General features: G+C 40.4%; 2 long non-coding RNA genes across 2 annotated transcripts; one reads left to right on the forward strand and one right to left on the reverse strand.

Annotated features, from left to right (window-relative positions):
* Positions 1-413: 413 nt before the first annotated feature.
* LOC147752361 (uncharacterized) lies at positions 414-8,502 on the reverse strand. Its single transcript, XR_015314266.1, has 3 exons — positions 8,399-8,502; positions 4,841-5,813; positions 414-2,947 (listed from the first exon to the last, which is right to left on the reverse strand). It is a non-coding gene; the product is annotated as an uncharacterized LOC147752361 (long non-coding RNA).
* A 466-nt stretch (positions 8,503-8,968) lies between these two features.
* LOC111268552 (uncharacterized) lies at positions 8,969-22,686 on the forward strand. Its single transcript, XR_002685283.2, has 3 exons — positions 8,969-9,037; positions 17,110-17,212; positions 21,803-22,686. It is a non-coding gene; the product is annotated as an uncharacterized LOC111268552 (long non-coding RNA).
* Positions 22,687-24,473: the final 1,787 nt, after the last annotated feature.

Genomic DNA, 24,473 nt, shown 5'->3' on the forward strand with positions numbered 1-24,473 from the left:
TCATTGCATGGACATAGGCCTTGTAATAGGCAGTAGGGGCGGTCGAACGATATGGGACACGATTAAACCTTAGTTATGCCGGATTTCACGGTGTATGGGCTGGTTCGATTTTGATAGACAGGCGTGGGCCTGCGTGCATTTACCACATAGCGAAATATACTTGGATATGCAAAACCGAGAGAAGATGGCACAAAGATACAGATGGTCGATGAAACATTTCTAGATTCCACTATGTAAAATATAACAATAAAGAACTAGACTGACCCGAACCAAATTAGGAACAAAATATCTCAATGAATACATATCAACGACATTTTCACATTTATATTAAGCCTAATTGAATTTTTTAAGAAAGCTTTTTTACAATGATTTTCTTTCGAATATAATTCGACCGAACAAAGGCTCTGTTTCGCTGCACTACGCTGTTCTGCTGTGCCTTGAAGTTCTGCGCCTGCGCTGTAATAAGCCAAGCCTAAACATGGCCGATTCTACTGGGAAAGTTAGTTGATTTTGTACTGTTTATAATGTATATGTTTTATTTGTTTACTTATATACCGGTGTACAATTGCCTCAAAATGTGTTAGCCGACAGTTTAACAATTCATTGGCTGAAGGAAAAAGCGATGGTGAACTATAAAATATTAACATGAATACATAAGGGACTGAAAAAAAGGAACAACGATAGCACTATCTTGAGAATTTTATTCTAAATCAAATCCATCAACAAACAAGATTCAGTCTGACGATAGACGAGAGAAGGACGGAGGCAAAGTATTGTGTTGGGTGCCATTGCTAGCAAGGTAGCTGCCATGTCTTTTATGACATGTGTGTTTTATCGCAGTAAGCCGAAATACTGGACTACTTAAATTGTTACATTTGAAGTTTTTTGGTTAAATGCCACTTTATTATTCGCATAGAAAATTGCACATGCTATTAGACCATTGAATTTTACAAATTTTTAAATACGATTAAAATCGCACGCATGATAAAAGTTGGAAACTATAACAAACGGTATAAGTACCTGGGAGGCCTTTCAGGCCTTTCTCTCTGGTCAAGCTGAAAATCTTCAAAAAAAAGGTGCCACGAATTGTATCACAAAATACACATCAGCAATGCGAACGATACTCCAACATTTTACCCGTAGACATCACCGCTCTGGGGATGCGAAAGCGATCTGATACTTTGCACATATCTGCGTGTCTAAAAGCAAGTTCCATCACGTGTGTAACTTGCAGTCTTCAATCCCTAGTACCCAACAATCAGCTAACGTGAACGAATCACGTCAAAAATTCTCGTCTCGTTAAAGATGTAGACGTGCTTTTGAGTATTTTGAGGACTTCATTCAATTGTACAGCTCTCGAAGACTAGTAATTGATCACTGTAAACACAGCCTGATTGCACTCCTATTCAGTAGTTTGCCAGCGAAGTAAGTTCGTCTATTTATTTCAGCATCTTATATTATTGAATTTCACCTGTTGGCAGACTAGAGTAACGTGCAGAAAAATATCTGCATGCATGGCGGCACGTGGTAGCTTCAGCAACGACACGACGCGACGCAACGCGACTCTTGAGTGAATTACAAGTGGGTGACATGGCCGCCACATAATTTTTTTCTGGTGGAAATCCAAAGAGCGCGCAGTTCCCATCATGCATCAGGTGGATACATGGATGAATTTGTTGGGGCGTTCGGGGGTAAATAACTGTGCAATGCACCTTTACAGACGATGCTTCACAGTTATGTTGACGACAATCGCTACGATTAGTAGCTTATGGGCAATCCTTTTCCAACACGACGCGAAACCTACTCGACTCTCAGATGAAAGCTCTCAGATGAACAGAACATTGTAAACATATTGATGTTGGAGCAGTGTACGAGTATCTAATTCTAGCAGAACACGATTATTTCCCGCCTAGGTCGAAACATGATAGTATAATTCAAAAAACATTGTTATTGACGATTGCCTCATGTACAGTTATCTGTAGAAATTCGCAATCAGTGGCTTCCGCCCACAAAATGGCCTATGGACGTGTAGTATATAGGTGTTTATACGTACGCCTGCGCCGTACGATTTTATTGATCGTAAATGTGAAACGTAAAGAAAGTGCGCGATTGGCTGGCGATGATAATGAAAACGCGACGTCAACGATGGTGATGGTGCGATCGTTGATCGAATCAAGTGGGCGCCGAAGCCGCTGCGCGATTCAACGGTCACGGCCATTTGCGCAATAAGATAAAACGGCGAGTATGCTCCACGTGGATGGCCGACCCGTGCTGCCTTTAGTTGCTCGACTTCGTCCAACCCCCACAGCAGTAGGGCGAGGTTGGCTCACTCAGCAACGTGGCCGTCGTACACCGCGTTGACGTTTCGAAATTGACGCGTCAACTGAAGTGTCAGGCCAGCTAAACATGTCAATCCGTTTGTATGCACCGAGTGGCAACGGGCTGATCCCTACGCTGTGGCATATTGTAGTACACTGCTAGAGTAAACGATAATGCTGCTAGGTCTCCATTTGCTTTTCTTTTTGACGAGTATGTTATTTGTTGTAATTGACATTGAAAACTTCGACTTCGCTTACTGCAGACAGGGACGCTCCTCGCCGCCGTCCATCGACGACTACACATTGTCGTTTATAACGCACTACGTTTACCTGCAGTTGTTATCGACAGCAGTGTCAGATATAGCGGCATCTGTGGCAATGGTAATTATTTTGGTGTTTGTCTGCTCTCTGTCGGTCCCTAGAACAGCTATTTTCTACCTGTTGCAGATGAATACAGGACGTACGAACGTAGACGAACGGATTTGGTTTGATATGATACTTTATTAAAAGCCAGTATTGTTTACTCTTATCCTGGCAGCGACGGTAAAGTTGTGACAAACTGTGCCATCAAGATCCAATGCACAGTAGCTATTTTTTTACAGTTTCGACGATTTACAGTTCAATCGAGCCTTGGAGGATTCGGAATTCGGGGATGCGTGAAAAGTACAAGGCGCATGAACACGTACAAACAAAAGTAAAGTTCAATTATAATTATAAATCATTATCCTCATCATGGATAGATAGAACCTACTTATGGCAGTGTCGTTTCTGGCCATATATTAATGAATAAATATGTCATTGGCGTTATGTAGCTTCTGTTACGCGAGCTGCTGGCAAAGTATAAAGACGGACGTTTCTGCTTGGAGATGGGCGGAGACGAATGGCGGTCTCAGCTTAGTCATGACATTGCGACTGGAATACTGAGTCTTTCTCGTGAACTCGTGTCTCGCCAAGCAGCAAGGCAAGTTGAATAGTAGTCGCTGCGAAGGACATTTGTTCGGTGAGCTCCTCGCTATTAATATTAGCGGTGCTGATGATGGCAGCTTTCTCTACTTATAACTGTCGCAGGACCTGTCGACATTTTGTTTCCTGCGAATAGCACTGCCAAACGTATCTAGGATGTGTAAGTTTGCGGATCGTCTCTGAGATGCAACGCTCAATTGGGAACGGAACGCGCCTTTTTTCGAGTTTTTTAGTGATCGTATGACGTGACGAAGTTTTGAAGACTTCTCTTACTACGAACATGGACTAGGTGTGAGATGAACATTTTCAGTTAAACAATTAACGTATATAGATACGACGATATGTCGGCCGTAGTCCACTGTTTCGAAGGTGTCTAAAGCTCGCTAGAAGGTCCTACGATTTGAAGACTTCTGGAAATTGCCGTAGTAGTAGTAAAATAAGGGGGAATCAAGCGAGCGGTATACGTACTTCATAGCATTGTTGCCACGGCTGATATGGCTCGACTTGCAGCGGCCATATATGACAGCAAATTGTATTTATAATCGGCCTTTGTGATTTTAGCTAGCTTGATATAACGATTTTCCATTTGACTGTGCGTTCGTGCAGGGTACAGGAAGTGCGTCTAGGACAATTATATTGCCTTCTACTATTGTCAGCAATCCACAATTTTTACGCCATGATTACAGAAGCAACAGTCGTCAGTGTTACCGCTCTCGCTTGTATCTAATGGCAAAAAACGTAGCGAGAAGGGTTCAAATGAGTCATCTTTTGTTCTCAAAGACCGCTTGCACAAACTGTGTTGCCTATTGGAAAGTTAGCAACACTTCTATTGCTCAAACTTCCGGCCGGACGGTGTCCGGTGTTTTGACAATATTTGGAGGCTAATCTACGCGTTAAAAGTCAGATCATGAATTCGAACTTCGAACGAGCAGTGAGTTGCTACCTGTCATGAGTGTCAATGTTTAATACTCAATATAGACGCATGTATAGCGTACATATACACATATATATGATTACATAAGGCCCGATATGCGGGAGGCGCGTTTTTTTTTAGCTTGGCCAGTAAATTTCGACAATCTAACCAAACATTGTAGCAAAGACACGCTACTCCCTTTTGACAAGGAAGTAGGATCGGCAATAGCGTTCCGAATATATCCACAACGGGAGATATGAGACGATGACTTACACAGCTTCTGGTATTTTGTTCGTAGGTCGACAATATTTTTTGAGCTAACCTTAGGCGAGAGAGGGCTTGGGTACGTTTCGTAGACGTAAATCATCGTAAGCCATTCATCGAAAATAACTTCGGTCGTTCGTCCCTTGCAAAAAAAAAAATTCAATGTTGACAAAAATTGACTTTTCTATCTTTTCAGCCAGTTTGCCTCACTCGGTAATGCCGCTATACAATTCCGTTATGGTTATGACTAATGGTAGTAGTAACTGATAGCATTCGGATAACAATCGAACGAACGAACGAACGAACGAAGGTGAGCAGACAGGCGGGCTGAACAGATACGATTGCGCGAAGTAAAATTTGATGATATTATTACGCTACTCACCAGCCGTGCTCATGCCGACGGCTGTTCGCGTTGACGTTGGCAACTCGAGGCAAACCAGGGAGGAAAACGCCTGTAGATTTAGGTGTTCCGGAGATATGAACATGGACTTCGTCTGTTTTGTTCGATGATATAGTGAACGTGACAGCGTGACTCTGATGGACTGTTTCGATACTTCGGATATCATCTAACAGCCGACGCAAACGCGCCACTAACGCTTCGCGTGGCGGCCGCGGTAACGGAAATACCCAGGTTATCGCTTGTTGTTTTTAAAATGAAAACACTCCACAGAAGTTCGGCTCGTAGGCAAAAATACATGCAACGGAAACCAAATTCAAGCAATCCATATATATAACTGAAGTTGACTGAGAGCTCTATAACTAAAGTGATAATCAGATCATTCGATATTCAAAGTGGTCTCTATTAGGCGCTTGGGAATAAGGTATGTTTATTTTCTTTTAGGCTTTCCTCATTTATTCCCTTATTGGCTAACTTGAATCCAACAGAGCACAGATGCTTCCGAAGATAGTACGCTATCGTTAACATGGTCATAAGATCTCCCTGTGTAAATACATCGAACCTGATATAGATGGGGCGATCAAATTTTATGGTGCTATATAGAATTCAATGACGTCCTTGCTAAGCAAACTCTTCGTTCCAATCTATTGCGCAAGATCCGGCAGCATTGGTCTGACGTTGTTTTCCTTTTCTATATAGTACGTTGTACCTTTATCTATCAGCCAATATGCCACTTGAAACTACCCCATACTGCAAATCCATACGCTTCCTGTTCTTATATTAATCACCGATGACAAAACGCACCACTCAAGCGGTTCGGATGACTGCCTAGTTCTTAAACGTTTTCTCCATAATATAGCTTCAAGCGGGTCCGTTTTTGACAGTTTAGCGATCTATAATTTGCGCAAAGAGTTTTACATTGTCGTATCCATATCTGCGTCGTGTCCGTATTTTTCATCTGAAAAATTAATGGCAACAATACAAAGATGTTGAAAGGTCCCATCGACGCATAAGTGAAAGCCACAGTCATCAGTACATCTATTTATAGCCACGACTACCTGCACTAGAACCATCGACTTATAGCGGAACTATGAAAATAGCTCGCGCAGCACTTCCCACTGCCTCACTCAGTGATACATGCGATATGTTGATAATATACGTCCATCAGGCAATAGGAACGGCCAACTGTATGTAGTACTGGTTTTGCTATACGATACAGTAGATGCGGCAAATCGAAAGGGGTAGCACGGATGGAGTTGAAAGGAGCCTTCGAGATGACATATATGAGAATTGAAAAATTTCTTGGCAGAAATTATGATTCGATAGTGACGACGAAATAATAGTGATGCGGGGGAAAAATAATGACACGAGGCATATTTGACAGGCGTACAGTAGAAATCCGCGGACTGCCGATGACGACTTAGTTATAAATGACCCATGGAGTGATAATCATCTACTTCCTGTCACATCTCACAAAAACCAGACGGACACATTCAGACTTTCAGACCATCGACTAGTACGCGGCCCATCAATACAATCTGTAGAAATAACACCTGAAAGTACACTGCTCGATATCCAGTTATAGGATAAATCCTATCCATATCTTCCACCGAACCCGCACGCGGCGGTGACGACCAAGACCCTGTCAAACTGAGGCTAGACATCACCTTTGTAACTTAATATGCGAATTTGGCGAACCTACAATGATACAAAACAATGCTTAATCTGGACTCCAATCTCTTTTAAGTAATTCGTTCTATGCGCCCCTCGACGTGCCCTAACTAAATGGGCGCACGGAAAAAGAACGATATCAGTGAATATCTCTCCAAGAAACTACATACCTTGAAACTGGGAAATGATTTTAAGCAAAAATGTCTGTTGATCATCTACTTGCTGTTTCTACTTGTTACAATGGCTGAACTGCTCATACGAATATCGTATAAAGCTATGTAGAGTGTTTAACATCGAGGTAGATGATAACAATCGGCCTACGGCATCAACATAAATCCCCACACTCGGCAGGTAATTATCTACTTGATGGGCTTACATGGCAGGTAAACTGTTGAAATTCGAAAAACATACCTGAAGAGGGTCACAGTAACAATACAGTGAGCATACGGAGGTGTGTTCCCTATCGAGTACTCTACGTTATAAATGTTATTAAGCTTATTAATATGTTTTGAAATATGTGTTCATTCAGCGTTTCCCGCTCGAGACAGTAAACATAGCCGATTGTCCGGTGGCCCCTTCGATATCTGAAAAACGCACCTAATAATTCTTTCCGCAATCTGGGGCTCAGGGGTTTTAGTAGGACATTCTTTTTGACAACGTGCGACACTGATTCGGTCCCGTAAAGCTGGCAGCCTTGGATAGCCTCCATTACGGCTAGAGGGTTCAAATTATAAAATTAATTACAATCTGTTCTTCTGAGTAGGCATGCTTTGCGATCCTCGAATTATCGTCACTACGAGCTGTTATAAAGGTTCCTTTTAGCACCTGGTGACCTGATAATTTTGCGCCGTTACGTAGTACGTATGTGGGAGACTGTTATTTGGGATGTCATGCCAAAAAACCTTCGTTCGTATTCCTTACAGGCTGTTTGCCATTATGGGTCTCTAGCCTTTAAACGTTACGATGTGACGGAAACCACGAAATGGTCTCATGTCACGGCTCGTGGAGCGGATTCGTGTTACCGAACAAGTCACGAGGTAACTTTTCTTGAGGAATTATTCAGGGAGTATGGAAATACCTTGTGCATTAACACAGATTAGCTAAGCAAATGGTGGACGAAAGCACTGAATGCCCGAGTGAAGTGCACGATATTTTTGATTGCCGTAGCGTTGAATAATAACAGAAATGGTACGATATGGGATGAAATTCGATGTGCAGCGATGCCGATCAGATTTATAGCATTTTTTCTTTTTCTATACAAACAAAACAATATGAAAAAAGTATTGAACATTTGCCTGTGCAGTGTCGTGTGCTGCGTAAAATTGAACTTTTCATTGGCCCATGAGCACGGAGGTAATCTAACGTATCCACTTGAAATAGGGTAGAGCACAAGAATATCCGAATACAGGACACCCATAGTTACCGTTCAACGGATTAGTTATTCACTGTAGTTCCATGACAACTGGCACTGACACATCGAAGTATATCCTTGAAGAACAAGGTAGGCAGGAAAGGGTGCAAGGATACTGCGAACTACAATAGATACCTCAAATCGATTTGCAAACATGCACGACGACGATCACAGTGATTATCGTTGCTTGTTAGTCTTCGAAGACAATCACCTTTTCTATGAACGTTCGATGCAAGCACGATACCGGCGACTATTTGCACGATACCGCGAAATCCGTTACAATGCAGAGCATCGTTCGTGAATGTCACGTACGTACTCCAGACTACAAAGGATCTGGACGTGACATGACGGTTGCACTGAACCATCACCAAGATAATAAGCCTCTAACCTAATATACTATTTAAAAGACTACATTCCTATGTGCACTTTATTCGCTTATGGTGCATCTGGTGTCCCCTCACATTTGGCGGCAGTCTGCACAGTGGAACGTGCCCCCAACACGCGGAATGGTAAATGTTCGAATACTGAAACACTGTGTCTGTAAATTCAACGACTGAAGTTGGCGATGCGTCCGTGGCCTCAAGCAGCCGACAAAACTAGCCGAGCAGGAAGGCACCATTGATTGCGAGAACTTCACGCTGCGGCCCACCGAAGCTGATGGCTGACTGCTGGAAACTTTCTTTCCTTTTCTGTCTCCCTGGCATTGGCAGCCCACCGCTGCCGCTGCTGCTGGCTGCTCTTCTACGCCCGCTAGAGGGAGCTAAAGTGTTGCGCGCGAAGGCACGTCGTAAGCGGGCGGAGCAGAATATCGTTCGCTCTGTTCCACGGTACTAAAGGGGACGCCAATGTAGTACCAGAGAGGGTACGCAAAGTCGCTGACAAAACGCGATAGCATCACACAGCACCCGACGAGATGAAAACGCCGCTTCTTCAATGGGTCTGCAACCACCGCATGACGACGACCGGGATCACCACGGATCATACAACGACTCTAACTGCCTACTGCTATAGCAACAAGGAAATAGCCCCAGATGCGTGGATGGAGTGTGCACCAACTAGTCGCTGCTATCGCGACTGGTAGTGAGAAGTCGAACACGCTGGTGAGTGGTGAACGGACCCGAGCAGCAGAAAGTCTGTCGCTTGTTTTTCTGCAGGAACAGAACAAGCGACAGCCTGTTGAAATGAATTGAGAAAATACCGCAACAGATGCACAAGGGTGACGGGAGCGATGTGAGTTGCCACTCTGGCAAACATCCATCATTTCTGGTTGGGGATGATGGGGCTTGACAGAAAAATTCTTGATGCATTAGCTTAAAAATTGATGTAACGTCGTGGTATTATACGTTACGTGGCAAGACGTGTTGCTTTTAATGCATTTTCTTTATTCGATGTATTTCTGTAACAGAGATAAATGGATCAGCCGCTTACTGTAGTGAATTTGTCTATTGATTAAATTAAATGCAATTATTACGGTAGTAGCTCTAACTTAGTCAAACGTTACATTTACGACAAGTTCTACCTCAGATTTTGCTACTGGCTCATGAAGAGATTGAATTTTAGGTGTATCTAATAGTTATGTTCTGTGGGCGTTCCTGAATACGCAACAACGCGGACTTGAAAAAACCTGCTATTGCCAGGTTGTAGTTCACTACATATTTTTACGATTCTTATCCTTGAATCACAATCAATCCAATTAACCAGTCACGCAGCGTCATGCCCTAATGAAAATAACGACCTTTTCTGAAACCAAGTCCTAACTTAAACCTTCCGGGTGACAAAGACCAAGGATCGTTGCTTTAGCCTCAAAAACGATTCACAAAGAATAAATAGTTAATAATCATTTTTAAACTTTTTTGTTTGAAAGTTAACTTGCTGTTTTTAAAGTATTGCTGTTTCAATCGTACTAGTTTTTCGCACGCCTAGTGATTTTAGGTCATTTTCCAATTACTGTTCAGGTTTAAGGTGTGGTTTATGAATGTTTCCAAGTTCATATTACAAAGCAAAATACCTCTTTGGGATAGCTGCACCTTTAAAGGCTGTAAAGCCGTCATTAAGTGAAAACACATTCTTAGTATAAAGAAAACATAATTTTTTTTTAATATTAATACGGTTTATTCCAATTAGAATAGCTTATCGGTCATTTTAGATCATTTATCGTAGTATTGTGTATTCGTAGCACGTTGATGACGAGCTCGAGATGGGCTTAGATTATACTGAGCAGGTAGAAAAGTCCATGTTGAACTATGTGCTTCAACCTTCACACTTTTCTACCCGTTCTAGACCGTTTCTGCCCTTTCGGGATGTAGAAACGTATTGTTGGCCAATCGCACCTGTTGTACATATCGCTTTTTGTACGCAGTTGTACGCCCAGCATAATTAGCCCGAAAATCGATAAATTCCGCAGGTCGTTTTGGGTGTTTACACGACAATATAATGATAGTAATAGTATAGAAAAATTTGCCGACGTTTCCATGTAGCAGACTATAAATGAATTATTGTAAAGCGCTTTAGCGTAAGTTATAGAGTATACCCTCACCATTAGCTTGCTCTGATCATTTTCTCTCTACTAATTGAGTAGTTATGATAATGATCATGCAAAAGTCGTATATTCAGGCAATGGGTGTATTTGTGCGTCTCTGTCTTATGTCTGAATCCACCAGTGAATGCCTTGTGTCCGACGATCGTTTAAGTTAGCGAGAGAACAATAACAACGTCAGCACACGCCGCATCGTTGTCTCGCTACTGCTATCGCCGTTCAATCGAGAGGCAGTATTCGGATGTTGGCTTCCATAGAGTAGACGTTTGTTATAAACAAAACTGAACGCACATATAACTTACTTGATAGCTACAGTATGTGCACGTGAGTGATTAACGTGCGTTAAATATGTTTAGAGCTAAATTTTACATAGCCGTGCGATGCTCGTATATATCTACACGTGTATGTATAGATGTACATAGACATGTATATTACCGGCTATGATACACGGCATATGATGTAATTTTGCGATGAATGATTTTGTGAACAGTAGACTGCCTAACCAACCTAACTGCCTCGTTTCTGCCTGCTTCGGCATAAGTAGATTGGGTGTATGAAAAAAAAACCTGTCAGATCATTAATATTTTTCGAGCGTCGTGACGGAAAAAACGTCGAATGGTTATTCTCGCCAATCACCACAATGCTCTGGGTAAGGGGAAGTCAATTCACGCTAGAATTTCCAGCTCTCAATTAGTTACTTTTAGGTATCATCCTTTCATATACGTTTCCGTACAGCTACATGAAATGGAGGCAGAATGCGTCTACTTCTTAAATTATTACCTTAGACTCCATAGTATAAAATAGTTGCATTTTGGCTTTATGTAACGTTTTAACTTGTAAATCGTTTTTGTTGTGTGGATATTGTTGAAGTTCTAATGGCTTTGTCCTTTGAAGGAAAACATGGTCTAGCGTAACTAAGACTTTGCTCTACTAACTAGAGTGCTGCTTTGATTTAAAGGTTCAAGCATAGCGCTACGTTCATTCACCCGTTCCACTATTTTAGAAATTGCTGCTCATGACTTTGCCGCGATATTCGTTTTGTCATAATTCTATGTGGTACAGCCGTTATTATAGATAATCGTTCCTTTCTGTAAGTTATCTTGGTAGTTACTATAACCGAACTGGAAGAACTGGATGATAAGATCTATGACGAGTTTCCTAAGAGGATCATGGAAGTGCATTTTCACCTATATACCTTTTTTGTCACGTAGCCGTAGCTGTGAATTTATCTATAGATTCATACTATTTATATACATTTGCCCTGTCACGGAAACCCTAACACAGAAGTGTTTGTTCACATCCGATAAGCCTCGACGACAGCACAAAAATTTCAAAGCCTCAATCTTGGCAGGACTGGTCATGATTGCCTCGGACCTTTCCGACGTAGTGGTTTTGTTAGGAAAAAGCCAATAACCTTTTACAAGTTTTAGCAACACTTTCTAATGCCGTCTACGGAAGACTGCTAATTGATACATTTTGATTGAAGTACTAAGGGTAGTGTATCTATTTGGGGGCACATTAATTGGCCGATTCGCACTACGGCTTTCAAGCCCTATCATCTCGACGCAGCTGAGCCCCCTACTTTAGTATGCTGTGTCTGCGAGCACCGCATGTCTCTTTCGGGACATCAACAGATGTACCCTTTGCGCTATGTGCGCTCTCGTGGGGCGGAGAATGGATATTGGGCTTTTCCGCCGTATAACTTTTGGACACCCACTAAATCAGCGTAAAAAGTTCCCTCACCATGGTGTAACGACTAACGAAAGGCCCTTTCGGTGGTTTCTGAATGCTTCCCAAAAAAAGAACCCAGCTCATCCAGAAGAGACCGCTTGGGACCACTTGGCACTTACAAAGTCACTGAGCTTTTCGCCAGTCTCGCTGAGCGATGGCAAGCCGGCTTTTTTTCCGTAGGAATACGTCCGTACAGCTTCACTTGAACTGTTTTACACGTCCGGCCCGGCACAAATCTTCTAATCAAACCAAGCGCAGGTCACTCCTCGCAAAGACCTACGCCTCCACCTCACGACCCCGTTTCTTCGCAAGCCACTCAGTTCATCTTTTAGGCGCCTTCTCGTCGAACATTACAGGACACTGCATCGAATCAGCCATCATTTCGAGAGACTGTGGCCATACACGTTGCCTTTGACTGGCAGATGTGAACACTTCACAGACGCTCGCTTTGTAGACGATACATTTATTCATAGATTTATGTTACGTATTTGCTCCGGTGCAATGCATCGTGTGCTCGCTAGTAAAAAAATCAGTGCTAAATACTTGCGTTTATCGTTTTATACAGCATGATTCAGGCTAATTTCTTTATGAAAACGTGAACGATATTAAAGGATATATCAACCTGTAGAATCCTTGGCTTAAAATAAGGGCTTCAATGCAAATAAAGTTCGATTACTTCGATGCAATAATAAACTAAGTATCCACGACCCGAGCATAAAGCTCATTAAAAACGCTTGGGTTATGCAAAGAGACTACAAAACTGTTGTCCATGCAGCCAGTATCGTAGCTATTTTCTTCAACAAGATGCAAATAATTAAAAAAGTATACAAGTAGATCTTTCCAGAGGAAAAATCCATCCACACCTACATCGACAAGTAGTAATGTATAAATAACTATCTATTGACGAGAAAACCAATTGGTCCATATAAATTTTGCATTACAAACCATAATCATTTTTTTACAGTGCTCTAATTTGCTATAGTCTAGACCAAACTAGCAGTACCTATCCGTGGTAATATCTCTGAACGCGGTGTGCTAAGTAACTTACAAGGTTCTTCGGCGAAGAAATACTGTAAAATGCAAGAAAGTCTAAAACGGAAATTGTTACTTTGATTGTGTAAAATTTTGCGTTGTGCGATGGCTTCGTGGTTTGAATGGTTTGAGCCTTATAGACTTCAAGATACTCGACTCTATTACGAATACTGCAACAGGTCAGAATTAATTGTCCTACCATGAAAACCCTCTGCGGTATTTATATTCAAGGACGATACAACTTTTGTACCAACTTTGAGTCGCTTCTGGCGAGGACACGATACGGCACTTTAGGTCTAGAGTTTCGTCATAGCCTCACCTTCCGGGTTCCCAGGCAATGACGAAACGTCAAACGTTCATTCGAGCTTACTTCAGTGATTAATGAAAATTGTTTAGTTATAGTTAAAGTATGTTGTGCCATACAATATCAATTCCGTTTGTGATTGAAGAGGCTCACTTTGCTGGAAAAAATCCCATCTGGCCAGTTTTTTAAAATTAAATTCGACCTTCCTCCTTTTGTGATGGCTAGTGTGTAACGTGTTTACCCTTTGAAAGCAAGTAATCAAATGTGACGCCTGACGGCGGTGTGGGACAACTTTTTTTTGTGTTCGTTAAGCTTCGTCTGAAAATCTGAATGAATTCAATTCTGAAAAATTCGATAAAGCCTGTAAAAATGTCAATATGTATATACGAGAATTGCATGGCCCTCAGGACCACCCTGAAATATACGCACATCTACCGGAACCAACCGGAGTGGGTCACCATAGCCGTGGCAGAGGCCTAGTACTGGTAAGCAATTGAGCTTTCGATTCCTCTTCATACTCACGAACACTTCTTTAAACTATTCATTTCGTTTCCAGCTTTAGCTTGAAATGAATCAAAATTACAGTATATCTGGTCGAGTGCCGCTCACGAAATTTCGCAAAAAAAAATAGGGCCTAATAGAGATCTGTATTATATAAATAGCTCATTGACTATAATAATCGACGTGTCGTTAATCGTTAGGAACTATCTATTATATTAACCCGGATCCCTGTGTTCATTTCGCCGGGCTCCATATGTCTTCTATTTTCAGACGGCCCTGCTTCGATTGTAAGCAAACAAAAACCAAGTGAAACATTGTTTGTCTGATCAAACCAACAAATATCCCTTTTAGCAGAGATTCGCTCAAAGATAGCGTTATTTAAACTGGATTATATGCGCCAGCGCACTCATATATCGCGTGTAACGTATAGGCGATCCACTGTGACAAGCTTAGATATTATTTAGAAAGGGCTAACCGGGTAGACGTAAACGTAAACGTAAGTGAAAATTCTACGTGTATATATCTATATGCGGAAATATATCCAGTTAAAGTTATCTGCTACGGGAAATTCTGCGTGTTCGGTTTAGTAGTAGCGGGGGCAGCCGATAGTCGATAGACAACCACACTATTTTCCGCTGTTTTATAAAAGGAAGTCCGTAAGCATTTTTGTCGTTGACTGAATCGTGCTTTTGATTTTGCTATAGTTCACCGTGTACGCGTAGATATACCACTTACAGACAGATTTTATGTTGTCGTCTGAATTGAACGACAACATTTTCTCTGTGAAACGACTGAGGAAAGATGTAAACGTTTGACTAGGTACAGTCTTTAGAATATACGTTTTCCGGCGCATATAAACTAATTGAATAAGAACATTGTGTTTATACCAATGTTTACAGTCGTTTCAAGCGAAAAAAATTGCGATAGTACGATTACCTAGAAATCGAATAATGTGTATGTTGACACAATTATGCACGTGGCAACACGTATCAATAATGGGTGCCGCCCTACTGTCAACCCCCATGTTTCCGCAGAGAAAAGACAGACAGTCTACTGTGTAAAAATATGTCGTCTCTAACTGAAATATAGTTAGCTGAAGATTTACTTCATGCAAGAGACTAATTTAGAAATGTACCCCCTATTATATATACTGTTATATTGATTCACATTTTGGTAGAATTTAAAAGTGGTACAGTAAAAGCTAGCTTGCTACTTGCATCCATTGATGCTGAGTCTTCACTACTTTTTATGTTATTTTCGTAATAGTTTTATCTGTTTATATATCTTTTTTACAAACTATTTAGTACTCTTAATGTGGTCAAATTAGAATTTAGCCACAAGCTGCCATTCGTACTTCGTAATCATAAATTTTAGATGGATATTTTCGATAGCGCTATGTGTAAATTTTTCGCGGTACTTCAGCCGTGGCGGTACCTAGCATTGCGTACACTGATCATCATCTGCAATCAAGAATAAAAACACGTCTGTTAAATGGCGATTGATATTTTTAACTAGACAATGTAATTTATGTAGTATGACAATGTAACAACAAATGTGGTATTTCGTTTTGGTATAAATAACTTTGACAAAAATTGAATAAGTTGAACTTTTTTTAGGCCACTAATGCACCAACAATTGAGATTTCATACGAATTTATCTAAATCTTGACCCAGTTCGATGAGCTCTGCCGGACTATTTGCATTAATTATCTCACTTTTTTCCGAAGTTAAACTTTGAAAAATCAATTCACAACCATGACCCCAGCTTGAGCCATATATACAATTCGCATAGATAATATGTTGTGAAACGTTGATCACAACCCACTGCTCAGTTATTCAGGTAATTACCTATTTTTCTATTGATCATACTAGAAAAATTTCGTTTCTGGGAAAGTAGGTAAGGTCGGATAAACACATAAAAACATAACACGAATACATGCCGCTATTATCTTGTTACGTTATACTGTTGATCCGTGTAAACTTAATCACACGTCAGGCAAAATACGTTGGCAGCGTGGACTTTTTCCGTTAGCAGCTTCAATTAACAGCTTCGTTAACCTGAAAATGTTCAAAGATTTCAGCGTGGACCGATTACGCTACACAACGTAGTCAGGTGTTATGCTTGGCCTCAAATCGGAAACTGAAGGCTTTCGGTTTCTTTATAAATAATACGCTAACTCCGAAAAAATACACGGCGGGACATAATCGCCGGTCCGAGCCAGTGTAGAAGACATGCAAAAAAGAAGTTTCAAAAAGGGCCGCTTTGGCCTGAAAGTAGACCTAACATTAATTGTGCAAATACAAAAAAAGTAAACGTACGAAAATACAGTTATGAATTGTTGTCATATTGGGGCTGGATATTTTAAAATTATTCCAAGAAAATTTGAGCAATCCGTTTGCAACATCCTCTTTGTGACGACAAAGTACAAACATCTGCTTTCCTCAGTGACATGGTGATGCAAGACATCTTGAATATATTGTATATAAGCCAAAAGAACTAACGAAAATGACAGCAAAGAAAGCTGGCTAAGTTTTGAAGCACAGGATTCTATAACAAGGAACTTCTGCTTTTTAGCTTATTTGTGCCTTCGACGGCGGAACTCGTTGAATGCGACTAAAAAAATCAACTTGTTACATTGCACTTAAAATGATTACCAATAGACTCTACAGTTGCCCTTCTACGTAAAACGAGTATAGTTATTTTCGAATTCAATATTACTTTCAACAAATATCGCCCGATTTTCCTGAATTAGGGTCTTTTTGTTACGTGTAAATATGCCCACAAGTGGGCACGCAATGCGTTTTTTGTATCACGACAGGTTTCGGACCTTGACTCAAGTTGTCAGAATGCATTTAGGAGTGTTTTTCGCGGCTAGCATGTTGAAATATGTTCATAAGTAAAGAATCCTGCGTCCTTAGTCCTTCGGGTTTGGAAGGTGCTTTTACAGTCAATCTCAAGAGTGAATCAAGTGGTTAATGTACAATGCGTCGTCCATGTAGTCAGAAGCAATCTTGAATGAATGAAACAATCCACTAAATGGAAAAATATATCCGTGTTTCTGTGTAAAGTTCGCTTTGGTTAAAGGGCTACTTCCTTCATCACATCATTCGACACGGAAATGTTATGGGCCTTCATTGCTTTCCGGAATCAGTGTGGCCAGGGACAGGCACGGTAAGCGCTAATGTACCAACGCTCATTCGTTCAACTCAAGTAAGACTTTTGTTAAGGATTCATATTTTCGTTAAGGTATTGAAAAGCTAAGGCTCATTCAACCACAGACTCAATAACATACACAAAAACAGTGTTAATTGTTAATGACCCACAGGCACGACGTTCATCCACGTATAACGTCGATATGAAGGCATTCTACTAAATATTAGTTAACAATAGAGTATAAAATGAAAAAAAATCCACTTATACAATATGTTCGATTACCAATCCTGCTTTTAAGACATACGTTGATATGTCTTATATTCGGTCTATTGTAATTCGGTTCGAGTAAAGATCGTCGGTATTTCCTATTCACCCTTAAGCGTATTCGAGCTTCTATGGCGTCTTTCATCGAATTTATGTTAGAATAAAAATTGTCTACATGGCATATCTTTCAGTTATCTTTTTGACTGCCTCGCCATGCTCACCTTGAGTAATTAGTCCCCGTTGGCTTACGTTGCAGCTTTGGCGAACGGTTGCTGCAGCATATAGTTACCATACCGTATCATCTGTTGAAAAAAAGCCCCAGGATCTACCCCAACTGGACCCTCAGTAGGGGCGATTGTTGGTGCTATACCAAAGGAATTGCTCCGAAATTTTATTCACACAGTGGAAACAGCTAAACGCGTTGTGATTGGATAATGAGTACGTTTGTTGAACCTGCGGGCAAACATAAGTTTCCTTGTTCTCTGTTCGAAACAATGCAGGCGACTCACAAATCTTACACGACAATAAACTGGAGAAATACTAGGCGCATTATATGCAGATTTATGAGATGAAGCTTCTATCTCAATACTAATCTTCGTTTAATCGATAACTAAAACTGCTGGTATGCTACTTCGTGTGCCATTACGGAGATAGCTAATAGAGAACTCAGCATATATTTCAGGTCGCAATCAAGCATATCTTACGGGATCTGTGATGATCTATGCGAATTTTAGCGCAGTATCCGATGTTGAGCTAAATTCGGGTCGAACACTGTTAAAATTCTTTGAACTGACGTCGCGGCTGCCTAATACTTCCGCGTGCCTTCATTGTGCAGGGTCCAGCTCATATGTGGGGCTCATTGTCACTGTTTAATTGTTTCTGATTTTCGTCAAATGACTGTCATACCCAAGAGGCTCATCCAAGAGTGCACACCTTTTAAGAAACGGGTCGAACCCTTTTCCTGTCAGTCGTGGTTTTTACTTGACGCTAGGTATAATGCCTCTATATGCCGTATATCATAGAGGAATTACACCGTTTTATATATTTGCGTTAAAATTTTCTATTATATTTCGACTAAACATACTCATCCAGCAAAGTAGACCTCGAGAAAATGAACGTCGTCAGCCCGAAATTGAGGCGTAACGCCAGTGTATTTAGAAAAAATTAAATTTTTGGTCTATTGAAATACTGGTAGGTACACTTCGATGCCGCGATAAACCGAAAAAGAACCAGTTCACATAAAATAGTAGATGAAATCGTCAGCTGGTTATTACATCATGAACCCTGTTACGTTTAGCCTTCCATTTCACAGACACACGGAACGGGCCAGTATTAATTAGTTTCGTTTGTTGGTATTTTATCAATAACGTAAGGGGATCATCGAAAAGCCAGATTGTTTGTCCGTGTATCACCGTGGCGATGAACTTTAGCAGACTGACAGCCAATGCCATTAACATCTTTGCTTTAGATTAAGGCGCAATTCTAAAAGTGGAATTGGCGGGTCGGAGCTCCGTTTGTTTCATTGATTCTTGCCTGGATCATTCGCTTTTGTTTCTAAGGTTAATATGAGAAAAATTTATCTTAGCCTTAGCATATATGCCCCAATGCTCGCTCGTTTCGAATAACGCACAAAAGATCTATTGAAGGAGAGTCGAAGTCGCATTTGTTCTACTGGCTGTCTCGATAGCTTCATGTGTTCAGCCACCGCGCTCGAAACCATCACATTGATGAGGATTAAGTCATAGTCGTGAGGTGATTTTGGTATAGCTATGCTTCGGGATCCTTTTACATCAATATGCTACCTAAAGTTTATCAGATAATAGAAAAGCCGATTAGATCCGAAGCGGAGGTTTATTCTGACGCTTAAATTTCTAGATGCATATTAGAAGGATCAGTGGTTTAAATCCGCCATCATAAATCCTGCTTGATATATACAATATCGATCCTGAAGGTATCACATCAAAGACAATCAGAAGCACACACGGTATGGGAGATAACTTCTCAAAAAAAAAAAATTTCGTGTCTATAGAACATTTGTAGTGCTAATGAATGAAGTTAGTACAAATACTTGATAGTTCGATAATTGGTCTTTAGCGTAGAACTAGATGGCGTAATCGTACCAGATGAAGTATGAAGCAAGAGTCGGCTTGGGTTGTCTAAGGAATTCAACCTCGGTAAGACTTAAGCTTGTGTTGATCGTAAGCGAATAGCACTGCTTATGAAATGGTGGCAAATCCCGATTTTGAAGTGTTTGTAGCGAATGTACGACGGACAAACTATCTTCTGTTAATTTCATCATAGCAGCACGCGGAATTTGTTTGTAGTCTGAAACTACTCGCCGGAAAGACCCCCAGACCTTGAGACATGACTCTCGGTTTAACTAGAAAGCGGGCTTCGAGGATGGACACCCGTGCTGGCAAAAAAACATGTATTTCTCGCTTTAACACCGACCAGATTTTCAGATCCGGGTCGTGTCAGCGCCCTTCGAGTACGAAACAAACGTGAATATCATTCACAAACCGAGAAGTTTCGTTTAGTGGATTCTGTTGGGCACGAGCTCCTTAAAATCGTAATATGCTAAAATGCCCAGCATGGGCTGCGTGAAGTGCAGTTATTCCAATTAAACGGCATCCAATTAAACAGCATCGCCCGCAGCAACAGCTTCGACGTCAATACGAGTTGTTTCACCGTACAAGTTAGGTCGAGTGGTTGGCTACAAAGCTAAAATAGTGCAACAAATATGCGATATAAGAACACAATGGCTGCAAAATGGAAAGCATTCAGCCCGATGGCGTTGGCTGACTGGTGCAGAGGACTACAGCTGGACAAACTCAGTCTTTTTCACAAAAAGTCTAGGCTACAACTGGCGTGTTGCAATATTGATCATATACAGCTTTGTCAGAACTCTATATGACAGAACCGTAAACGCGGATTTATTTGTACGAAGCATTATAATATCGTGTACTAATATCGTGGATGCCAACGTGCTCACAAAAGAAACCTGCCAGGATCGCTTTAAATAGAGTAAGTTTTTGAATGCAAATTTCGAGCATCAGTGGTTTCGGGTCCAGTAGTTCAACTACACGATGTCTCAAACACACTACATGCTAATTCTTTAGTCTTCAATAATATCTGTTGGACTGCAAGCTTCCAGCCGAGTATCTCACGCATCAAGAATGTATTTGCGTACTACTAGGTCGACATAATATTTAGGTAGCCCGGACCTCAGCTGTACAGACCTACTGCATTATAACAAACTTGAACTTATTTAATTAATAAGCAGTAAATTTGAGCTAATCTGATATTACTTCTGACTGAACGTGTGTACAGCTTTAGGTACATGTTGCACTTATCAAAACAATATGTAAATTGTACTAAAATACGAGAATCAAATCGTGAATTTCTACCCATGGAGCACCTTGGTTGAGCTTTTTGCGTATAGGCTTATTGAGCGAATAACACCCAGCCATAAGTAATCTTGTGCTACTACCAGATTAAAAAACATTTGTTATGTTACTGAGATGATGTTTTAAGTATGGTACTGATCAGTGAAAGTCTTTAAGCAACGAGTAATAGAGATAGATGTTTTCATATGAGACATAGGAATGCAGTACGTAAAAATCGTTGGTAAATTCTGGTTGACCAATCTGACCTAGTGCTGCCCACAACCATCTCCTTTAGTTGCCAGCATTTCTCGAGGTTTGTCCGTTGCCTTCAATAGTTGCTACCTACCCGAGAAAAGCCCGACGGGAAAGTGCCTGTATGAAGTAACGCCTTCGATGACTCAAAGTGTTCCTTCTACCGTACGATAGTCATGCTTATTATTAGTCGTAATAGCTTGCTGTACCTTTTTGACGAACTAGACGAAATTTGCATTGTATTATTACTGGCTTTGATCGATGCTCTCGCGAACTTTTCCAGGTTTAGACGAGTGGGATTATTACAAGACTGATACCAGTTTTCTCGCTTTTGATAGTTACCTTCAGTTAATTTCGGTGGCGATTGCGCTCTTACAGAATTCCTGTTGTTCGTAATGTATCCAAGACGATTTCTCAGTCTTTATTGCCTGTACCTTCGCAAAAATACAAACATATCCAGCGCTCACTACGCTGTCTTAGATTGCGTTAATGTATTGATGACCTCGACACGACCGCAAAAACTACGTTGTCCTAGTACCCCGAGCGACTATGCTCACAAGGGTATAGGAATGTTGACCATTCTGGCATCACAATGTAATGGACTCGCCATCTAATGATACTGAATGGCAATACTCTTGGCCATCGAGTACTTTGGTGGCAGAGTGAAAATGGCGATAATCAGCTTAACTGAGGTTCTTTTTTGCAGGACGACTCGGACTGGAGGAGCTTTACACCAGGACTGATAGCGGCGCGCTCCTTATTACCTTATCGTCTTTGTACGAATGCCACGTTTGAGTTCTCAGAAGCTCCCAGAAAAGTACACAATCAACAAACATTTTTATTTTGGGTTAACTTCAACCTTAGATACACAGGCTTATCGTATACAATGGCAATGTGCCCATCGTAATAAAAATTTAAAATAGCTGTAACGTGTAGAAAGACAATAGAATAAGGTTTTTCGTAAAGATGAGTGTTGTTCATATCTGCTGCATTAGAAACTCGAAATATCTTGAGGACAGCGTGCTTTTGAATTCTGCCAGGTCTTGGGAACGTGAAAGGGTGAAGACCCTTAATTACGGTTACTTACCTCCATGAAAATTTTTCCTTATTGATATATTTTGTATAAAAAGGTTCAATTTGAGTGAACGGCCCTATAGGCTTGATAATTATCTCTTCATATGTTCAATCACCGCAGCGTATCCTTCTTCACACTTATGACTATAATAATAATAATTCATTTTTATTAAAGTATTATGATTCTCTATTTTTATTTATCTCTTCATAGCTATTAGTGATGACATTGAAGGTTGCAAAAACAAAAACCTGACGGACGCTAGTTATTTTGTAACTCTAAAATTTGTTTTACGCCCAAAGAGTTTATGGCGTCGTGTTTATATGATGGACGCATTTTTGTTTGACGAAAATTGAACAAAACAAGGCAAAAACCTACCCGAACCATTTTTTAGATTTATAGCTTCAGTCGAAATATGTCGACAAAAAAATTACCATAAAATCACCTGTAAAAAGTTGTCTACGAGGTTATGTTCAAAGAATGATATCAATAAAACCAGATACTTTGTAGATATATAACACTTGGTTTTTTTTTTTTAAATTCACACAAGTTCTGTAGCATGTGCTCTGTAGGTATGCGTTATATATGTATATATATATATGCATATATATATATATATATATATATGTATTTTCTGTATATGGCTTCAGCTTAACGAAGCGACAGATATGTACCGTGTGGATTCTTTATGGTTACTGTCCTCAAATGGAAAATTAAAAAGAAATGGATGTTTTTGACACAAAACACTTTACCCTGTACACTAACCCCGTTATTATTAATAACCCAATAATATACATATCTATACTCTAAAGTACTAAATGAACTGTACAACAGATTTAGATGTATAGTGGGTGTTACCGGAAGCAACGAAACGAAAATTAACGACTACATGATGTTTGCAGAGTATCGATCGCGTTAATGAACATAATAAATAATAAAAAAAAAAAAGTTACTCACATGGAACGGCGTATATTGGTACATTTATTACTGCACAATATTAAATAAATTAGTAAAATAAAATGAAAATAAATTAGTGCTCCTTACTTTTGTTGTTAGTAGTTTAGCGTTTGTGAGCCTCCTCTTGTTAACATGATACACAACAACGATGTCATACGATGCGACTGTATCAAGTCAGCTACTAAATAAGTCTGCCAGTAAAAGTGAACGTAAAAAAACCTAACTTAGAATCATGTAAGTCGAATATTGGCTCGTAAAAGAAACGTGTCTTTCAATTTGAAGTAATTATTAAGCAATGACTCATGCACGAACGTACTATATGTATTTTATTACTTCTCCGGGTAAGTTTATCGAAAAGCCCTATATACGAAACAACCGCACTGCGTTTCCGATGATGCAGAATCTCTGGGGTTTCGTTTCGAATAACGTTTATGCCATTAGTACTTCTTTCGTATGTAAATGCAAAATCGTAATACAGTTAAAAATATATATTCACTTTCATCTTATTTCGCTTCTGTACGTTTTCTGTAAGCACGGGTTGAAAACAGAAGGTAAACTAAAATGTCAATCTTTGCCGCATACGTCGTGGCGGAATGGAAGTCCAAATAGAAGCCTACGATAAACGATTGTCGTAACCTGCAGATAACAGGTGTAGACATAATGGCGAAGAGCCAGTGATGGACACCTAAATTCTCAATTAAAAAATGAACGGCGTCCTTTTTTGCCAAACAAAGCAATTTTGTCTGACATATTTATACTTGCATAAATACTGTCGGCCTAAGGACATTAATAAATAGCTAGGTTAGGTTTTGTTTGAGGAGTCAAGATGGGAAAGGCACGTATCTCCTCATAGTTCCGAAGAGCGTGTGTGGACACACAGGTCCGACTCATGGAGCAGATACACCCGTGTTGCAAGCTGCTTTAGGCAATGACAATAGATGGTGGATCTGAGGAACTAAACTCCTCAGTCATGTTTTACATGACCAACCAATCAGTGATCAATGGCAGTGAATCTGATGTACAGACAGTATAAAACGTGAATGTAGCCACATTGTTAGCTTATTACAAAGGTGTCGCATATACAGTGTATGACAAGTTAAATTCGATATTTCTAACGCTTTCTTTCGAAAACAATGCCTAAATATTTTTAAGGGTTTTTTTTACAAATGTCATTCTTGACGATTGTGTTTATCCAACATAACCACCATCCGGCGCGATCACAACCCCAGCTCGAAACCTAAATCACCAGCTAGTCATTTTAAAAAAATTCCGCTCTTTATCAGCAAATTAAATAGTAACAATGCGCTAATTGATATGGGTCAGTGTAAACTTCCGAAAGTGTCTCTTG

This window comes from Varroa jacobsoni, unplaced genomic scaffold (genome assembly GCF_002532875.2).
Source record: "Varroa jacobsoni isolate VJ856 unplaced genomic scaffold, vjacob_1.0 scaffold_1298, whole genome shotgun sequence".
Lineage (NCBI taxonomy): Eukaryota > Metazoa > Arthropoda > Arachnida > Mesostigmata > Varroidae > Varroa > Varroa jacobsoni.